The 22,500-nt window shown below is 44.0% G+C and overlaps 1 protein-coding gene across 2 annotated transcripts in view; it reads left to right on the forward strand.

The window, feature by feature from the left end:
- Nucleotides 1-22,500, forward strand: part of LOC118391530 (SH2 domain-containing protein 3C-like) — a 56,701-nt gene that overhangs the window by 4,518 nt on the left and 29,683 nt on the right. The window lies entirely within an intron of this gene.

Raw genomic sequence — 22,500 nt, forward strand, 5'->3', positions numbered from 1 at the left:
GGCCAAGGCAGAGAAATAGAGAGAGCAGGAGAGATAGAAGGGGAGGGAGGCCAAGGCAGAGAAATAGAGAGAGCAGGAGATATATAAGGGGAGGGAGGCCAAGGCAGAGAAATAGAGAGAGCAGGAGATATATAAGGGGAGGGAGGCCAAGGCAGAGAAATAGAGAGAGCAGGAGAGATAGAAGGGGAGGGAGGCCAAGGCAGAGAAATAGAGAGAGCAGGAGAGATATAAGGGGAGGGAGGCCAAGGCAGAGAAATAGAGAGAGCAGGAGAGATAGAAGGGGAGGGAGGCCAAGGCAGAGAAATAGAGAGAGCAGGAGATATATAAGGGGAGGGAGGCCAAGGCAGAGAAATAGAGAGAGCAGGAGAGATATAAGGGGAGGGAGGCCAAGGCAGAGAAATAGAGAGAGCAGGCGAGATAGAAGGGGAGGGAGGCCAAGGCAGAGAAATAGAGAGAGCAGGAGAGATAGAGAAAGACACAGTGAGCAGGTGAGACAAGTATCCTTTCATTCTCCCTCCATTCTTCCCTCCATCCATTCCCGGCAGATGACTCACTGCCTGTCTGTAGTGAGGAGGTAATCTGGGGCTGGAGCTAGGGCTTTGACTGGGGGCTGGGAGGCTGGGGGCTGCGGGATAGATGCTGGGGGCTGGGTCTGGTGGCTGGTGGCTGGAGACTAGAGGCTGGGGACTAGAAGCTGGAAGCTGGGGCTGGAGCCTGGGTCTGGTGGCTGGGGATGGGGGCTAGAGGCTTGGAGGCTGGTTCTGGAGGATGGGGTTTGGAGGCTGGGGATGAATCTTGGGCTAGAGGAGATTGGGTAGTTGGGAGATGTTGAAAAGGCCCAGGGAAGTCTTATTAGGTAGTGTTGTAGTGCTGTGGAGATAAACTACCTAGGGCAGTGGTGTTGTGGCTCAATGTTAACTGGGTTTATATGTAGTGTGCTGTTGGTTGATGGAGACTCAGACCATGATGGGCTAGCAGAGCAGAAGTAGTAAGGCGTTGGCCACATCCAGCCATGTTTTCCCCCTCAGTTCACCCCACTGCACACAGCAGGATCATCCTGTCCCCAGCCCAGCAAGGTCCGGCCCGGCCCAACAGACCACATTAACCCTCTCAGCAGCATGAGTCCCTGCCCGCCCAGCCCGGCCCAACAGACCACATTAACCCTCTCAGCAGCATGAGTCCCTGCCCGCCCGGCCCGGCCCAACAGACCACATTAACCCTCTCAGCAGCATGAGTCCCTGCCCGCCCAGCCCAGCGCTCCTCTCTACCCGCTGCAAGTAGGAGGGAGGAAGGGGTTACCATGGCAGCGGCATGCCCCAGGTGAGGCCCTGCTGAGTGGGCTAGGAAAGGGAGGTGGGAGCCGGTGGATTGGTGGTAACGTTAGGTGCTGGTTAATGATGGTAACTGCCCGCTCCTAATCAGGTAGACGTGACCTGCTGGAGCCCCCAGCTCCCAGTCCCAAAACGCCCAGCCCCTTCCCTGGCCTTACCCCAGTCTCATCAAGCGGTCCCAAACCCCCACACAACAGTCCTGGCCTTGCCCCAGCCAGCCCCTCCCCCCTAGGGCCAGTGGAATGATGGAAGGAGGGTCCCCACGAAAAGGGCCCCCACTGTGGGGTCTGTGGGGTAGGTGGAGGCTGATTCCACCTGACAGGACTGGCTTTGTGGTGAGTTTATTTAAATGCAATAAAAGGTCCTGTTCCGTGCTCCCTTTGGAAGGGGCACACACAGACACACATTCAACGTTCCTTCATAGAAGCTGCTCCTCTGTAGCTATGGTTCTGTGGGCCTAATTCAGATAGAATACATGTTATAACAAGATGCCGAGCGCTTCAAGCCTCCTCCACCCTCTCTCGCTCCCCACACGCAACGTTTCAGTCACATCTCGGCGCCCTATGTCTGACCCATGCATGTAAACAACTATAGCCGCTCCGTAGCAAGCTGCTCTATCTGCATCATTTAATGTCGAGCTAAATGTTGTTGTTTTTTATGTTTAAAGGGGAACAGAAAGGAAAGATATAAACTGGTACTTTTTGGGGTTCAAACTTTATTTTGATTTTCAGAACAGTGATACTCAACATAATAAATGATGCTTCTGTTCAGAACAGTGATACTCAACATAATAAATGATGCTTCTGTTCAGAACAGTGATACTCAACATAATAAATGATGTTTCTGTTCAGAACAGTGATACTCAACATAATAAATGATGTTTCTGTTCAGAACAGTGATACTCAACATAATAAATGATGCTTCTGTTCAGAACAGTGATACTCAACATAATAAATGATGTTTCTGTTCAGAACAGTGATACTCAACATAATAAATGATGCTTCTGTTCAGAACAAAACAATTGTAAAATCATTTTTGGTTTCAACCTCTGGTACGGACACACACGAACACAAAGAAACACTCGTACGTACCAACACACACATCACACACACACACACACACACACACACACACACACACACACACACACACACACACACACACACACACACACACACACACACACACACACACACACACACACACACACACACACACACACACACACACACACACACACACACACACACACACACACACACACACACACACACACATAAACATACATTCTCTGAGTTCTAATAGATGAAAAGTTATCCTGGAAGGTTCATATTCAATTTTCTATAGCAAAGTGATGAAATCTGTTGGTATCATCATAAAAATGAGAGGTTTGGTTCTTAAACCTTGCTTCCTGACTCTATACTATAGCTTAATTGACCCATATCTCATTTACTGTAACGTTGTCTGAGCCAGTACATATGCCTCCAACCTACACAAATGACTAATCATACAAAAGAACTCTGCAAGACTGGCTACCTCCTCTAAATACCTGGCTCCATCTGAACCTTTGTTTAAGAAACTCAATGTCTTGTCTATTTATGACATCACTGTACACCAATTATGCACTATCATCTACAATCCTCATACCTCCCAGACAGTTTACCTAAACCCTTCAATGGATTCTTCCAGGTTCATTCTGAGATCCATCTATATAACACAAGACACTGTGATCACATTCACCCTCCCCTGCCGCTGAAAAACATCCCCACAGCACGATGCTGCCACCACCATGCTTCACCGTAGGGATGGTGCCAGGTTTCCTCCAGAGATGACGCTTGTCATTCAGGCCAAAGACTTCAATCTTGGTTTCATCAGACCAGAGAATATTGTTTCTCATGGTCTGTGAGTCCTTTAGGTGCCTTTTGGCAAACTCCAAGCGGGCTGTCGTGTACCTTTACGGAAGAGGGGCTTCCGTCTGGTCACTTTACCATAAATTCCTGATTGGTAGAGTGCTGCAGAGATGGTTGTCTTTCAGGAAATTTCTCCCATCTCCACAGAGACTCTTCTCAGAGTGACAATCGGGTTGTTGGTTACCTCCCTGACTAAGGGCCTTCTCCACCGATTGCTCAGTTTGGCCGGATACCCAGGTCTAGGAAGAGTGTTGGAGGTTTCAAACTTCTTCCATTTAAGAATGATGGAAGCCACTGTGTTCTTGGGGACCTTCAATGCTGCAGACATTTTTTGGTACCCTTCAGCAGATCTGTGCCTCGACATAATCCTGTCTCTGAGCTCTACGGACAATTCCTTTGACCTCATGGCTTGGTTTTTGCTCTGACGTGCACTGTCAACTGTGGGACCTTATATACTGTAGACAGGTGTGTGCCTGTCCAATCAATTGAATTTACCACAGGTGGACTCCAATCAAGATGTAGAAACATCTCAAGGATGATCAGTGGAAACAGGATGCACCTGAGCTCAATTTCTCATAGCAAAGGGTCTGATTACTTATGGTGAATCACTAAAACAATACAGAAATACAATACGGAAAAAGAAGGAACAGCACATCAGAAATCAGCTCAATGTAATTGAAGAATCCATAGACTCTAACCACTTCTGGGAAAATTGGAAAACACTAAACAAATAACAACACAAAGAATTATCTAGCCAAATTGGAGATATGTGTAAACCACTTTTCCAATCTTTTTGGGTCTATAACAAAGACCAAACAGCAAAAACATACTGTATACACGATCAAATACAAATCTTACAATCAGCTATTAAAGACTACCAGAACCCACTGGATTCTCCAATTACCTTGAATGAGCTACAGGACAAAATAAAAACCCTCCAACCCAAAAAGGCCCGTGTTGTTGATGGTATCCTCAATGATATGATCGAATATACAGACACAAATTCAAATTGGCTATACTAAAACTCTTTAACATCATCCTTAGCTCTGGCATCTTCCCTAATTGGGGAAGATCACCACAATCCACAAAAGTGGAGACAAATTTGTCCCCAATAACTACTGTGGGATATGTGTCAGTGTCACGCCCTGACCTTAGAGATCCTGTTTATGTCTATATTTTGGTTTGGTCAGGGTGTGAGTTGGGGTGGGTATTCTACATTCTATTATTTGTATTTCTATGTTTTGGCCGGGTAGGGTTCTCAATCAGGGACAGCTGTCTATCGTTGTCTCTGATTGAGAACCATACTTAGGTAGCCCTTTTTCCACTTGTCTTTGTGGGAAGTTGACTTTGTTTATGGCCTTTAGCTTCACGGTTTGTTTTGTAGTGTTTATTGTTTTGTTTGGTGTCTTTTCTAAATAAAGGAAAATGTACGCTCACCACGCTTCACCTTGGTCCACTTCCTTCAACAGCCGTGACAGTCAGAGCATACTAGAATGTTATTTGGCCCTAAGCAGAGAGTACACAGTGGCAGAATACCTGACCACTGTGACTGACCCAAACTTAAGGAAAGCTTTGTCTATGTACAGACTCAGTGAGCATAGCCTTGCTACTGAGAAAGGCCGCCGTAGGCAGACCTGGCTCTCAGGAGAAGACAGGCTATGTGCTCACTGCCCACAAAATGAGGTGGATACTGAACTGCACTTCCTAACCTCCTGTCCAATGTATGGCCTTGTTGGAGACACATATTTGCCTCAGATTACACAGATCCACTAAGAATTCGAAAACAACCCCGATTTTGATAAACTCCCATATCTACTGGGTGAAATTCCACAGTGTGCCATCACAACAGCAAGATTTGTGACCTGTTGCCGCAAGAAAAGGGCAACCAGTGAAGAACAAACACCATTGCAAATACAACCCATATTTATGCTTATTTATTTTCCCTTTTGTACTTTAACTATTTGCACATTGTTACAACACTGTTATATATATATATATACTATGACATTTGTAATGTCTTTATTGTTTTCTAACTTCTGTATGTGTAATGTTTAATGTTATTTTTATTGTTTAATTCACTTTTGTATATTATCTACCTCACTTGCTTTTGCAATGTTAACACGTTTCCCATGCGATGTCTTTATTCTTTTTGGAACTTCTGTGTTTACTGTGTTTATGTCTTAGGTCAGTTAGGATCACAACTTTATTTTAAGAATGTGAAATGTTAGAATAATAGTAGAGAGAATGATTTATTTCAGCTTTATTTCTTTCATCACATTCCCAGTGGGTCAGACGTTTACATACACTCAATTAGTATTTGGTAGCATTGCCTTTAAATTGTTTACCTTGGGTCAAACATTTCGGGTAGCCTTCCAAAGGCTTCCCACAATAAGTTGGGTGAATTTTGGCCCATTCTTCCTGACAGAGCTGGTGTAACTGAGTCAGGTTTGTAGGCCTCCTTGCTGGCAAACGCTTTTTCAGTTCTGCCCACAAATTTTCTATGGGATTGAGGTCAGGGCTTTGTGATGGCCACTCCAATACCTTGACTTTGTTGTCCTTAAGCCATTTTTCCACAACTTTGGAAGTCTGCTTGGGGTCATTGTTCATTTGGAAGACCCATTTGCGACCAAGCTTTAAGTTGATGTCTTGAGATGTTGCTTCAATATATCCACATCCTTTTCAATCCTCATGATGCCATCTATTTTGTGAAGTGCACCAGTCCCTCCTGCAGCAAAGCACCCCCAGAACATGATGCTGCCACCCCTGTGCTTCATGGTTGGGATGGTGTTCTTCGGCTTGCAAGCGTCCCCGTTTTTCCTCCAAACATAGCGATGGTCATTATGGACAAACAGTTCTATTTTTGTTTCGTCTGACCAGAGGACATTTCTCCAAAAAGTGCGATCGTTGTCCCCATGTGCAGCTGCAAACCGTAGTTTGGATTTTTTATAGCGGTTTTGGAGCAGTGGCTTCTGTCCTTGCTGAGCGCCCTTTCAGCTTATGTCGATATAGGACTCGCTTACCTGTGGATATAGATACTTTTGTACCTGTTTCCTCCAGCATCTTCACAAGGTCCTTTGCTGCTGTTCTGGGATGGATTTGCATTTCTCACACCAAAGTACGTTCATCTCTAGGAGACAGAACGCGTCTCCTTCCTGAGTGGTATGACGGCTGATTGGTCCCATGGTATTTATACCTGTGTACTATTGTTTGTACAGATCAACGTGGCACCTTCAGGTGAACCAGACTTGTGGAGATCTAAAAAACATCTAAAGTCTGAGATCTTGGCTGATTTCTTGTGATTTTCCCATTATTTCAAGCAAAGGGGCAGTGCATTTGAAGGTCGGCCTTGAAATACATCCACAGGTACACCTCCAATTGAATCAAATGATGTCAATTAGCCTATCAAAATGATGTCAATTAGCCTATGACAAATGATGTCAATTAGCCTATCAGAAGCTTCTAAAGCCATGACATCATTTTCTGGAATTTTTCAAGCTGTTTATTAAAGCCACAGTCAACTTAGTGTATGTAAACTTCTGAGCCACTGGAATTGTGATACAGTGAATTATAAGTGAAATAATCTGTCTATAAACAATTGTTGGAACAATGACTTTTGTCGTGCACTATGTAGATGTCCTAACCGACTTTCCAAAACTATCGTCTGTTAACAAGAAAATTGTGGAGTGGTGGAAAAACGAGCGTTAATGACTCCAAACAAAGTGTATGTAAACTTCTGACTTCAACTGTATGTATTTAGTTGTTTTATTTTCCCTTTTGTACTTTAACCATTTGTACATCGTTACAACACTGTATAATTTGACATTCAACATGTCTTTATTCTTTGGGAACTTCTGTGAGTGTAATGTTTACTGTTCCTTTTTATTGTTTATTTCACTCTTGTTTATATCGACTTCACTTGCTTTGGCAATATACACATATGTTTCCCATGACAATAAAGCCCTTTGAATTCAATTTAATTGAGACAGACCTCTGGCCCAGTGGAGAGAAGGAGGGACGGATGAGAAGAGGGGAGGAGGTAGGGTGCCCCAATCTCAGGCTGCTGCCACGGCAACGGCGGCTGGGGTAGGGGCAGGGCCAAGCTGAAAGGCTCTACATTCTATCATGGGCCTCCATCTAAGAGCTGTTTCACTGCATTCCTTATTCTTTTATTTTCATTGTACCGTTTCAATCCACCAGGGAGGGGCTGAATTTAGCAGGTTTTTCTTTTTTCCTTTTTCCATGGCTTTAGGTAGTAGATTGTATATGGTAGATTGTATATGGTAGATTGTATATGGTAGATTGTATATGGTAGATTGTATATGGTAGATTGTATATGGTAGATTGTATATGGTAGATTGTACATGGTAGATTGTATATGGTAGATTGTATATGGTAGATTGTATATGATAGATTGTACATGGTAGATTGTACATGGTAGATTGTATATGGTAGATTGTATATGGTAGATTGTATATGGTAGATTGTATATGGTAGATTGTACATGGTAGATTGTACATGGTAGATTGTACATGGTAGATTGTACATGGTAGATTGTACATGGTAGATTGTATATGGTAGATTGTATATGGTAGATTGTATATGATAGATTGTACATGGTAGATTGTACATGGTAGATTGTACATGGTAGATTGTATATGGTAGATTGTACATGGTAGATTGTACATGGTAGATTGTACATGGTAGATTGTACATGGTAGATTGTACATGGTAGATTGTATATGGTAGATTGTATATGGTAGATTGTATATGGTAGATTGTATATGGTAGATTGTACATGGTAGATTGTACGTATATGGTAGATTGTATATGGTAGATTGTATATGGTAGATTGTATATGGTAGATTGTACATGGTAGATTGTACATGGTAGATTGTATATGGTAGATTGTACATGGTAGATTGTACATGGTAGATTGTACATGGTAGATTGTACATGGTAGATTGTATATGGTAGATTGTATATGGTAGATTGTATATGGTAGATTGTATATGGTAGATTGTACGTATATGGTAGATTGTATGTACATGGTAGATTGTATGTACATGGTAGATTGTACATGGTAGATTGTACATGGTAGATTGTATATGGTAGATTGTATATGGTAGATTGTATGTATATGGTAGATTGTACGTATATGGTAGATTGATTGTATATGGTAGATTGTATGTATATGGTAGATTGTATGTATATGGTAGATTGTACGTATATGGTAGATTGTACGTATATGGTAGATTGTATATGGTAGATTGTACATGGTAGATTGTACATGGTAGATTGTATATGGTAGATTGTACATGGTAGATTGTACGTATATGGTAGATTGTACATGGTAGATTGTACATGGTAGATTGTATATGGTAGATTGTATATGGCAGATTGTACATGGTAGATTGTACGTATATGGTAGATTGTACATGGTAGATTGTACGTATATGGTAGATTGTACATGGTAGATTGTACATGGTAGATTGTATATGGTAGATTGTATATGGTAGATTGTATATGGTAGATTGTATATGGTAGATTGTACATATATGGTAGATTGTACATATATGGTAGATTGTACATGATAGATTGTACATGGTTGATTGTACATGATAGATTGTACATGATAGATTGTACATGATATATTCTATATGGTAGATTGTATGTTGTAGATTGTACATGGTAGATTGTATCACCAGAAAAAAAACCACTCCCATCCATCCCTAGACAACCCCCCACTCTCATCCATCCCCAGACAACCACCCACACTCATCCATCCCTAGACAACCCCCCCACTCCCATCCATCCCTAGACAACCCCCCCCCCCACTCCCATCCATCCCTAGACAACCCCCCCTCCACTCCCATCCATCCCTAGACAACCCCCCCCACTCCCATCCATCCCTAGACAACCCCTCCCCCCACTCCCACACATCCCTAGACAACCCCCCACTCTCCTCCATCCCCAGACAACCCCCCACACTCCCATCCATCCCTAGACAACCCCCCACTCCCATCCATCCCTAGACAACCCCCCCCACTCTCCTCCATCCCCAGACAACCCCCCACTCCCATCCATCCCTAGACAAACCCCCACTCTCCATACCATAGGATCAGCTACAAAAGGGGAAACGTGTCCTGACCATCCCATCCATTCACTGAGGAAGTGAACCCTAACCAACCCCCTCCACCTGCACCCTATCCCAATCCACCTCTAGCCCCGCATCGCACCCCCATCTTCTGCCCAAACCTCATCTCCAGCCCAACCCTATTATCCCCTAATAGGGAGTTATAGTAGAACTGTCCTACTCCAGGTTGGTAGAAAACCACATCTACCTGCCGGTCTGTCCCTGTCCCATCGCTGTCCCTGTTCTAACCATCCCATATATTCAGTGTGTGTGTGTGTGTGTGTGTGTGTGTGTGTGTGTGTGTGTGTGTGTGTGTGTGTGTGTGTGTGTGTGTGTGTGTGTGTGTGTGTGTGTGTGTGTGTGTGTGTGTGTGTGTGTGTGTGTGTGTGTGTGTGTGTGTGTGTGTACACTGTAGGCCAGGTTAGTGTGGGGTCCTGTATTAGAGGTCTATTACAGTAAGAGAAGCCAGCCAAGGCTAATGGCTCTCTGGTTCAATGTTTAGATAAATTAGCTGCTGTGTCTAATATCTAATATACATGAGACAGTGCATGCCACGGTGGCAGGGGAGGACTGTGTGTGTGTGTGACTTCCTGAGTGCTGCACTGTACATCGCCCGGCATCTGGCCAGTTCACAAACGATGAGATGTTTACATAGCAACCAAAGCAACATTACAGGGGGGTTATATGAATGGAATAGTCTTTCACTCTTCATTGTACTGCCTTGATTACTCCCCCATGTCCTTCTGTCCTTCTGTCCTTCCTTCCTTCCTTCCTTCCTTCCTTCCTTCCTTCCTTCCTTCTCTCTCCCTCTCTCTCTCTCTCTCTCTCTCTCTCTCTCTCTCTCTCTCTCTCTCTCTCTCTCTCTCTCTCTCTCTCTCTCTCTCTCTCTCCCTCTCTTGCTTTACCCCTCTACTTCTGTTTCTCTCTACCCCTTTCTCTCTCTCTCACTCTCTCTCTCTCTCTCGCTCTCCCCCTTTCTCTCTCTCTCTCTCGCTCTCCCCCTTTCTCTCTCTCTCTGTTTCTCTCTCTCTCTCTCTCTCTCTCTCTCTCTCTCTCTCTCTCTCTCTCTCTCTCTCTCTCCTTTCTCTCTTTCTCTCTCCCCCTTTCTCTCTCGCTCTCTCTCTCTCTCTCTCTCCCTTTCTCTCTTTCTCTCTTTCTCTCTCCCCCTTTCTCTCTCGCTCTCTCTCTCTCTCTCCCCCTTTCTCTCTCTCGCTCTCTTTCTCGCTCTCTCTCTCGCTCTCTCCCTTCCCCTCTGTCCCCTTCTCAATTCAATTCGAAGGGCTTTATTGGCATGGAAACATATGTTTACATTGCCAAAGCAAGTGAAATAGATAATAAACACAAGTGAAATAAACAATCAAAAATGAACAGTAAACATTCCACCCACAAAAGTTTCAAAGGAATAGAGATATTTCAAATGTCATATGGCTATGTACAGTGTTGTAATGATGTGCAAATAGTTAAGGTTCTCTCCTTCCCTCCTTATTTCTGTCTGTGTTGTTGCATTAACAAACAGCCAGAGGTCTGTGCTCTCCAGGAGACGGGTGTGAGCCTGTAACTCCAACTCACCAGGGAGGCACTGTAACTGGGCCACAGAACCTGGGGCTCAGCCAGAGGATAGATGGGTGTACCCCACTCTGTGGGAGAGATAGATGAGAACAAGTTGAAAACGTTCACTTACTGTTTCCCTCTCAGATGTCTCTGCCTCTGGCTTTTTCTCTGTCTCTGTCGGTCTCTCTCTTTCTCTCTCTTTCTTTCTCTCTTTCTCTCTCTGTCTCTCTTTGTCTCTTTGTCTCTCTCTGTCTGTCTCTCTCTCTCTCACTTTCTTGGTCTCTCGGTCTCTGAATTCAATTGACTATTGCAGCTCTGTGGGTGTAACATTTATTGACCATTTTAATACCTTCTTGAAACAAACCTTGTTTTATAAGGATGGGATTCACCCCATATCATTTGGGTTCCTGGATCCTTTCACAGCATTATAAGGCTGCGTTGAGACAATGACTTATCAATGGCCCGAGCCCAGCTCAGTTACTCCTTACCATTGTGTCGCTGAGTTGGCATAGTGCTTGGTGATGTTCTGTCAGAGGCCAAAGAAATATCCTGTGGAGTACTGTAGGGATCCATTTTAGGGCCTCTCTTATTTCTGATATACGTTAATAATATGCCAGATACAGTAAACCTCTTGCTTTATGCTGATGATTCAGCCATACTGGTATCTAGGAAGGATACAGTTTACATAGAGGAGACCCTGAGTAAGGAATTGCATTTTGTTACAGATTGGTTGGGAAAAACTGAATCGATTTGGGAAAAACTGAATCGATTAGGGAAAAACTTAATCGACTTTGTTTGGAACAAAACGTAGATTGCTTAGGTCTGACAAGTTAACAGTAAACTGTGTAGCCAAGGAGATTGAATCTAAAACAAGTGTATCTGATATTGGTGTGTCCCTGGATCAATCCCTTTCTGGAGACCTGATTGCTGATTTTAAAAAACTATTTCTAAAGTGGTAAACAAATTGACATTATTATATCGTAACACTAGATATTTTAACATTAAAGTTAAGAATATGCTTGTCTCAACCTTGATGTGGTTAAGATTGAAAATAAGAATTTGTTCTTAACTGACTTGCCTAGTTAAATAAAAAATGTATCAATTGTGCCTACTGTTCTGACTTGGTGGTGCACATGTAGTCTATTGCCTGTTTTAGAGAAATTGAATCATTGTCTGCTTATATGCCTTTATATATCCTACGGTTCTGACTTGGTGTACAGGGAGAATACTGTAAAAATGGCCCATGTTCTGAATTCTCAAGAAAACACAAAAGAGAGCATGTTTGTATGTGGCTTAATTCACTCAATGATTATACAGTAGCCATATCTAGGAAAACCAATGTTCCAAAGGCTGCACCTAATATAGTGTATAAGAGGTCATAAGAGGTCATACAATATGTTTGTAATGATTCGTATGTTGTAGATGTAAAGAACATTTGTTGGTCTGTGGTGTGTAATGAGGAGCAACCAGACGCGGCACTTGACACATTTATGACATAGCTTATTTCAGGTAATAATAAGCATTACACCCATTAAAACAATGACAGTCAAAACTAGTCATTTCTGATTGATTGATGAGGAATTTAAAAATGGTATGGTTTAGAGGGATGTGGCAAAAGGAATGGCAAATAAGTCTTGCTGCGGAATCAATTTGCAAACGTACCGCAAATTGAGAAATCATGTGACTTAACTGAGTAAAAATAAGAATAAACTATACTATGAAACAAGCAGAAATTCTATAAAGAATGATAGTAAAAGGTTTTGAAGCACCTTAAATGAAATTGAATCAGATGGCTCGTTCATCACAAAACCCACTGATATTGCCAATTACTTTTTTACTGGCAAGTTTAGCAAACTTAGGCATGACATACCAGCAACAAACACTGACACTACACATCCAAGTATATCGGATCAAAATTATGAAAGACAAACATTGTAATTTTTGGAATTTTGTAAAGTTAGTGTGGAAGAGGTAAAAAAATGATTGTTGCCTATCAACAATGACAAGCCAATGGGGTCTGACAACTTGGATGGAAAATTACTGAGGATAATAGTGGACAATATTGCCACTCCTATTTACCATATCTTCAATTTAAGCCTACTAGAATGTGTGTGCCCCCAGGCTTGGAGGAAAGCAAAAGTCATTCCGCTACCTAAGAATGGTAAATCCCACTTTACTGGCTAAAATGCCTGGTCATTCTTTAAAAGTAACTTCCTCACCATTTTAGATAAGCATGCACCGTTCAAAAAATGCAGAACTAAGAACAGATACAGCCCTTGGTTCACTCCAGACCTGACTGCCCTCGACCAGCACAAAAACATCCTGTGGCGGACGGCAATAGCATCGAATAGTCCCCGCGATATGCAACTGTTCAGGGAAGTCAGGAACCAATACACGCAGTCAGTCAGGAAAGCTAAGGCCAGCTTCTTCAGGCAGAAGTTTGCATCCTGTAGCTCCAACTCCAAAAAGTTATGGGACACTGTGAAGTCCATGGAGAACAAGAGCACCTCCTCCCAGCTGCCCACTGCACTGAGGCTAGGTAACACGGTCACCACCGATAAATCCATGATTATCGAAAACTTCAACAAGCATTTCTCATCGGCTGGCCATGCCTTCCGCCTGGCTACTCCAACCTCGGCCAACAGCTCCGCCCCCCCCCCGCAGCTCCTCGCCCAAGCCTCTCCAGGTTCTCCTTTACCCAAATCCAGATAGCAGATGTTCTGAAAGAGCTGCAAAACCTGGACCCGTATAAATCAGCTGGGCTTGACAATCTGGACCCTCTATTTCTGAAACTATCCGCCGCCATTGTCGCAACCCCTATGACCAGCCTGTTCAACCTCTCTTTCATATCGTCTGAGATCCCCAAGGATTGAAAGCTGCCGCAGTCATCCCCCTCTTCAAAGGGGGAGACACCCTGGACCCAAACTGTTACAGACCTATATCCATCCTGCCCTGCCTATCTAAGGTCTTCGAAAGCCAAGTCAACAAACAGGTCACTGACCATCTCGAATTCCACCGTACCTTCTCCGCTGTGCAATCTGGTTTCCGAGCCGGTCACGGGTGCACCTCAGCCACACTCAAGGTACTAAACGATATCATAACCGCCATCGATAAAAGACAGCACTGTGCAGCATGCTTCATCGACCTTGCCAAGGCTTTCGACTCTGTCAATCACCATATTCTTATCGGCAGACTCAGTAGCCTCGGTTCTTCGGATGACTGCCTTGCCTGGTTCACCAATTACTTTGCAGACAGAGTTCAGTGTGTCAAATCGGAGGGCATGCTGTCCGGTCCTCTGGCAGTCTCTATGGTTGTGCCACAGGGTTCAATTCTCGGGCCGACTCTTTTCTCTGTATATATCAATGATGTTGCTCTTGCTGCGGGCGATTCCCTGATCCACCTCTACGCAGACGACACCATTCTATATACTTTCGGCCCGTCATTGGACACTGTGCTATCTAACCTCAAAACGAGCTTCAATGCCATACAACACTCCTTCCAAGAATCGGCTTTCTATTCCGCAACAAAGCCTCCTTCACTCACGCTGCCAAGCTTACCCTAGTAAAACTGACTATCCTAACGATCCTCGACGTCGGCGATGTCATCTACAAAATGGCTTCCAACACTCTACTCAGCAAACTGGATGCAGTCTATCACAGTGCCATCCGTTTTGTCACTAAAGCACCTTATACCACCCACCACTGCGACTTGTATGCTCTAGCCGGCTGGCCCTCGCTACATATTCGTCGCCAGACCCACTGGCTCCAGGTCATCTACAAGTCCATGCTAGGTAAAGCTCCGTCTTATCTCAGTTCACTGGTCACGATGGCAACACCCATCCGTAGCACGCGCTCCAGCAGGTGTATCTCACTGATCATCCCTAAAGCCAACACCTCATTTGGCCGCCTTTCGTTCCAGTACTCTGCTGCCTGTGACTGGAACGAATTGCAAAAATCGCTGAAGTTGGAGACTTTCATCTCCCTCACCAACTTCAAACATCAGCTATCTGAGCAGCTAACCGATCGCTGCAGCTGCACATAGTCCATTGGTAAATAGTCCACCCATTTTCACCTACCTCATCCCCACACTGTTTTTTAAAAATGTACTTTTCTGCTCTTTTGCACACCAATATCTCTACCTGTACATGACCATCTGATCATTTATCACTCCAGTGTTAATCTGCAAAATTGTAATTATTCGCCTACCTCCTCATGCCTTTTGCACACATTGTATATAGACTCCCCTTTTTTTCTACTGTGTTATTGACTTGTTAATTGTTTACTCCATGTGTAACTCTGTGTTGTCTGTTCACACTGCTATGCTTTATCTTGGCCAGGTCGCAGTTGCAAATGAGAACTTGTTCTCAACTAGCCTACCTGGTTAAATAAAGGTGAAATAAAAAATATATAAAAAAAAAAAAATAGCGACTAATCAGCCTGTTCCCTTGGTAAACCTTTGGAAGAAATTGTGTTTGACCAGATATAATGCTATTTTACAGTAAACAAATTGACAACAAACTTTCAGCATGCTTATAGAGAAGGAAATTCAATAAGCACAGCACTAACAAAAATTACAGATTTTTGGCTGAGAGAAATTTACGATAAAAAGATTGTGGGGACTGTTTTGTAAGACTTCAGTGCGCCTTTTGACATTATCGATCATAGTCTGCTCCTGGAAAAACGTATGTGTTATGGCTTTACACCCCCTGCTATATTATGGATAATGAGTTGCATGACTAACAGAACACAGAGGGTGTTGTTTAATGGAAGCCTCTCTAACATAATCCAAGTAGTATCAGAAATTCCCCAAGGCAGCTGTCTAGGCCCATTACCTTTTCACTCTTTACTAATGAATTGGCACTGGCTTTGAGGAAAGCCAGAGTGTCTATGTATGCAGATGACTCAACAATGTACATGTCAGCTACTACAGCAACTGAAATGACTGAAACACTTAACAAAGAGTTGTAGTTAGTTTCAGAGTGTGCGGCAAGGAATAAGTCAGTCCAAAATATTTCTAAAACTAAAAGCATTGTATTTGGGACAAATCATTCACTAAACCCTAAACCTCAACTAAATCTTGTAATGAATAATGTGGAAATTGAGAAAGTTGAGATGACTAAACTGCTTGGAGTTACTCTGGATTGTAAACTGTCCTGGTCAAAACGTGTTGATACAACAGTAGCTAAGGGGAGAAGTCTGTCCGTGGTATAAGGTGCTGCTCTACCTTCTTGACAGCACGGTCAACAATGCAGGTCCTACAGGCCCTAGTTTTGTTGCGCCTGGATTACTGTTCAGTCGTGTGGTCAGGTGACACAAAAAAGGACAGGAAAATTGGTTGAAAACATCGCAGCAAGGCCCTTGGATGTACTGTACACAAAGAGCTAATATTAATAATATGCATATCAATCTCTCCTGGCTCTAAGTGGAGGAGAGATTTACGTTGTCACTGCTGAGAGGTATTGAGAGGTATTGACATGTTGAACGCACCTAGCCGTCTGTTTGAACTCCTGGGACACAGCTCGGACACCCATGCATATCCCACAAGATATGCCACAAGAGGTCTCTTCACAGGCCCCAAATCCAGAACAGACTATGGGAGGCGCACAGTACTACATAGAGCCATGACAACATGGAACTCTATTCCACATCAAGTAACTCATGCAAGCAGTAAAATTAGATTTAAAAACAGATTAAAAAACACCTTAAGGAACAGAGGGGACTGTGAAGCAACACAAACATAGGCACACACACACACACACACACACACACACACACACACACACACACACACACACACACACACACACACACACACACACACACACACACACACACACACACACACACACACAATAACATACGCGTTATACACACACGTACACATGGATTTTGCACTGTATATATGTGGTAGTGGTGGAGTATGGGCCTGAGGGCACACGGTCTGTGAATGTATTGTAATGTTTTTTAAATGGTATAACATGCCTTCATTTTGCTGGACCCCAGGAAGAGTGGGGATCCATAACACATACAAATACTCTACACACACATCTACACACACGTGTAGAAATGTGATGGTAGAATATTGGCCTGAGGGAACACATTTAATGTGTTGTGAAAAGTGCTATGAAATGCAATGTCATGTAATATTTTCAATTGTATACAACTGCCTTGCTGGACCCCAGGAAAAATAGCTGTTGCCTTAGCAGCAGCTAATAGGGATCCTTAATAAATACAAATACAAACTTAATTCAAAGGGCATATGTTTACATATGTTTGCAGTGCCAAAGCAAGTGAAATAAAGCAAGTGAAATATATAATAAACAAAAGTGAAATAATTAACATTACACTCACAAGTTTCAAAGGAATAGATACAAATGTCATATTATGGCTATGTACAGTCTTATATTTATGTGAAAATAGTACACACATAAATATAGTTTGTATTGACATGCTCACTGAGTCTGTACATAGTCAAAGGTACATGTATGTGCAGCAAAACATTTCTAAAAACCTGCTGTCACGGCCGTTAAAAGAACTGGACCAAGGTACAGCGTGGTGGGCGTACATTTTCTCCTTTATTCGAAATGACGCTGACATAACAATAAACAATACAACACAAACCGCGACGATTAAGGCTATGTGCCATCAAACAAAGTTAACTTCCCACAAACACAGGTGGGAAAAGGGTACCTAAGTATGGTTCCCAATCAGAGACAATGATAGACAGCTGTCCCTGATTGAGAACCATACCTGGCCAAAACATAGAAATAGAAAATCATAGAAAAACAAAACATAGAATGCCCACCCCAACTCACGCCCTGACCCAAATAGAGACATACAAAGGATCTCTAAGGTCAGGGCGTGACACTTGCTTTGTCATTATGGTGAATTGTGTGTAGATTGATGGTAATTTAATCCATTTTAGAATAAGGCTGTAACGCAACAAAATGTGGAAAAAGTCCAGGCGTCTGAATACTTTCCGAATGCACTGGAGGTGTAGTTTTTTGTGTGCTCTAGGGCAACAGTGCCTAGATGGAATTTGTATTTGTGGTCCTGGCAACTGGACATTTGTTTACTGTCATATATAGATATATATATATAGATATATAGATAAATATATATATATAGATATATATATAGATATAGATGTCGAACAGGGTGGCGCTCAAGCTGCATCCCTGTCTCACCCCCTGTCCCTGTGGAAAGAAATGTGTGTATTTTTGCCCATTTTAACCTGCACACTTGTTGTTTGTGTACATGGATTTTATAATGTTGTCCCCCAACACCGCTTTCCATCAATTTGCATAGTAGACCCTCATGCCAAATTGAGTCAAAAGCTTTTTTGAAATCAACAAAGCATGAGAAGCCTTTGGTTTCGTTTGGTTGTTTGTCAATTGGGGTGTGCAGGGTGAATATGTGGTCTGTTGTACGGTAATTTGCTAAAAAGTCAATTTGACATTTGCTCAGTACATTGTTTTCACTGAGGAAATGTACAAGTCCGCTGCTTATGAGCTGATTTCTGACGTGCTGTTCCTTCTTTTTCCGTAATGTATTTCTGTATTGTTTTAGTGCTCCACCATAGTGAAGGCCCAGACTCAGGTTTTATGGGTCTCTACATTTTTGGTTGGATAGGTCTCTCAATTTCTTTCTCAGGTTTTTGCATTCTTCATCAAACCATTTGTCTTTGTTTTAATTTTCTTAGGTTGTCTGTTTGACATTTTTAGATATGATAGGGTAGCTTAAAGGTCAAATATACAGGTTTTTTGGTGGGTTTCTACACTACTTTCCTTCCATCTATAGCATTTCCAAATATGGTGCAGTTCCTTTGGCTTTGATGCCTCATTATTGAGTATTGCTCGGTTCAAGTAGACTGTGATATTGCTGTGATCTGATGGGAATGTTATTGGTCTGACTGTGAACGCTCTGAGAAACAATGAGTTGAGGTCAATGATAAAATGATCTACAGTACAAAAGCCAAGGGATGAGCTGTAGGTGCACCTACCATAGTCTCCTTGAAGCCTACCATTGCATATGTAAAGATCCAGCATGTGACTGAGCTGTAGGAGTTGTGACACTTTTTTGTTGGTTGTTTTGTCATAGTTATATCTTGGGGGGCATATTTGGGAGGGAATGCTGTCACCTCCAGGTAGGTGTTTGTCCCCCTGTGTGCTGAGGGTGTCAGGTTCTTGTCCAGTTCTGGCATTTAGATGTGGGGGATAGGTAGCACACGGGAGGACATTTTTCTCTTTTTAGATAATTAATTTCTATCCAGATGTAAAATGTTCCTGTTTTGACTAATTTAGTGGGATAGGTCTGCTCTATACCAATTTAACATAACCCCTGAGTCTCTTCCCTGTTTCACACCTGGTAGTTTGTTGCATGGGACTATCAGCTCTCTGTAACCTAGAGGGAATTGCATTAGTATAGGTTGGGCCTGTTTCTCTACTTTACTTTACTGACTTTATTGTTATTTTGTTGCAGTGTCATATACACATTTAAAGTGACATTTAAATACAAATGAAATTGACAATACAACTTTCATAACAATTACATACCAATAAAAAGAGACGAGCCTGCTGGCCTTACTGGGTTGATATGAACATTAGCCTGCTGGCCTTACTGGGTTGATAGGAACATTAGCCTGCTGGCCTTACTGGGTTGATATGAACATTAGCCTGCTGGCCTTACTGGGTTGATAGGAACATTAGCCTGCTGGCCTTACTGGGTCGATATGAACATTAGCCTGCTGGCCTTACTGGGTCGATAGGAACATTAGCCTGCTGGCCTTACTGGGTTGATAGGAACATTAGCCTGCTGGCCTTACTGGGTTGATAGGAACATTAGCCTGCTGGCCTTCCTGGGTCGATAGGAACATTAGCCTGCTGGCCTTCCTGGGTCGATAGGAACATTAGCCTGCTGGCCTTCCTGGGTCGATAGGAACATTAGCCTGCTGGCTTTACTGGGTCGATAGGAACATTAGCCTGCTGGCCTTACTGGGTCGATAGGAACATTAGCCTGCTGGCCTTACTGGGTCGATAGGAACATTAGCCTGCTGGCCTTACTGGGTGGATATGAACATTAGCCTGCTGGCCTTACTGGGTCGATAGGAACATTAGCCTGCTGGCCTTACTGGGTCGATAGGAACATTAGCCTGCTGGCCTTACTGGGTGGATAGGAACATTAGCCTGCTGGCCTTACTGGGTCGATAGGAACATTAGCCTGCTGGCCTTACTGGGTCGATAGGAACATTAGCCTGCTGGCCTTACTGGGTCGATAGGAACATTAGCCTGCTGGCCTTACTGGGTCGATAGGAACATTAGCCTGCTGGCCTTACTGGGTCGATAGGAACATTAGCCTGCTGGCCTTACTGGGTCGATAGGAACATTAGCCTGCTGGCCTTACTGGGTCGATAGGAACATTAGCCTGCTGGCCTTCCTGGGTCGATAGGAACATTAGCCTGCTGGCCTTCCTGGGTCGATAGGAACATTAGCCTGCTGGCCTTACTGGGTCGATAGGAACATTAGCCTGCTGGCCTTCCTGGGTCGATAGGAACATTAGCCTGCTGGCCTTCCTGGGTCGATAGGAACATTAGCCTGCTGGCCTTCCTGGGTCGATAGGAACATTAGCCTGCTGGCCTTCCTGGGTCGATAGGAACATTAGCCTGCTGGCCTTACTGGGTCGATAGGAACATTAGCCTGCTGGCCTTACTGGGTCGATAGGAACATTAGCCTGCTGGCCTTACTGGGTTGATAGGAACATTAGCCTGCTGGCCTTACTGGGTTGATATGAACATTAGCCTGCTGGCCTTACTGGGTCGATAGGAACATTAGCCTGCTGGCCTTACTGGGTCGATAGGAACATTAGCCTGCTGGCCTTACTGGGTCGATATGAACATTAGCCTGCTGGCCTTACTGGGTTGATATGAACATTAGCCTGCTGGCCTTACTGGGTCGATAGGAACATTAGCCTGCTGGCCTTACTGGGTCGATAGGAACATTAGCCTGCTGGCCTTCCTGGGTCGATATGAACATTAGCCTGCTGGCCTTACTGGGTTGATATGAACATTAGCCTGCTGGCCTTACTGGGTTGATATGAACATTAGCCTGCTGGCCGTACTGGGTCGATATGAACATTAGCCTGCTGGCCTTACTGGGTCGATATGAACATTAGCCTGCTGGCCTTACTGGGTCGATATGAACATTAGCCTGCTGGCCTTACTGGGTTGATATGAACAGTAGCCTGCTGGCCTTACTGGGTTGATAGGAACATTAGCCTGCTGGCCTTACTGGGTCGATAGGAACATTAGCCTGCTGGCCTTACTGGGTCGATATGAACATTAGCCTGCTGGCCTTACTGGGTCGATAGGAACATTAGCCTGCTGGCCTTACTGGGTCGATATGAACATTAGCCTGCTGGCCTTACTGGGTCGATATGAACATTAGCCTGCTGGCCTTACTGGGTCGATATGAACATTAGCCTGCTGGCCTTACTGGGTCGATATGAACATTAGCCTGCTGGCCTTACTGGGTCGATAGGAACATTAGCCTGCTGGCCTTACTGGGTCGATATGAACATTAGCCTGCTGGCCTTACTGGGTCGATAGGAACATTAGCCTGCTGGCCTTACTGGGTTGATATGAACATTAGCCTGCTGGCCTTACTGGGTCGATAGGAACATTAGCCTGCTGGCCTTACTGGGTCGATATGAACATTAGCCTGCTGGCCTTACTGGGTCGATAGGAACATTAGCCTGCTGGCCTTACTGGGTCGATATGAACATTAGCCTGCTGGCCTTACTGGGTCGATATGAACATTAGCCCGACCTATTTAGGAGGGATATCACACTTGGCACAATATGTCACCACAGAGACCATGTCACCACAGAGCCCATGTAACCAGAGCCCATGTCACCACAGAGACCATGTCACCACAGAGCCCATGTCACCAGAGACCATGTCACCACAGAGCCCCTGTCACCAGAGACCATGTCACCAGAGACCATGTCACCACAGAGCCCCTGTCACCAGAGACCATGTCACCAGAGACCATGTCACCACAGAGCCCCTGTCACCAGAGACCATGTCACCAGAGACCATGTCACCACAGAGCCCCTGTCACCAGAGCCCATGTCACCACAGAGCCCATGTCACCAGAGACCATGTCACCACAGATCCCATGTCACCAGAGACCATGTCACCACAGAGCCCATGTCACCACAGAGACCATGTCAAAAAGCAATAACTCCACACTTAACCATGCTGCTCTTTTATTGCCCAGAATCCCTTTATTGCACACACACACACACACACACACACACACACACACACACACACACACACACACACACACACACACACACACACACACACACACACACACTCTTCAGGCCCGCCGCACTTCACACTCGTGCCGTCAAATTTCTCCTCTCTCTCTCTCTCTCTTTTTCTCTATCATTCTCTCTCTCTTTCTCTCTCCCTCAATATCTCTCTCTCTCTCCTCTCTCTCTCCTCTCTCTTCTCTCTCCTTTCTCTCTCCTCTCTCTTCTCTCTTCTCTCTCCTCTCTCTCTCCTCTCTCTC

The sequence above is a fragment of the Oncorhynchus keta genome, chromosome 12 (genome assembly GCF_023373465.1).
Source record: "Oncorhynchus keta strain PuntledgeMale-10-30-2019 chromosome 12, Oket_V2, whole genome shotgun sequence".
Lineage (NCBI taxonomy): Eukaryota > Metazoa > Chordata > Actinopteri > Salmoniformes > Salmonidae > Oncorhynchus > Oncorhynchus keta.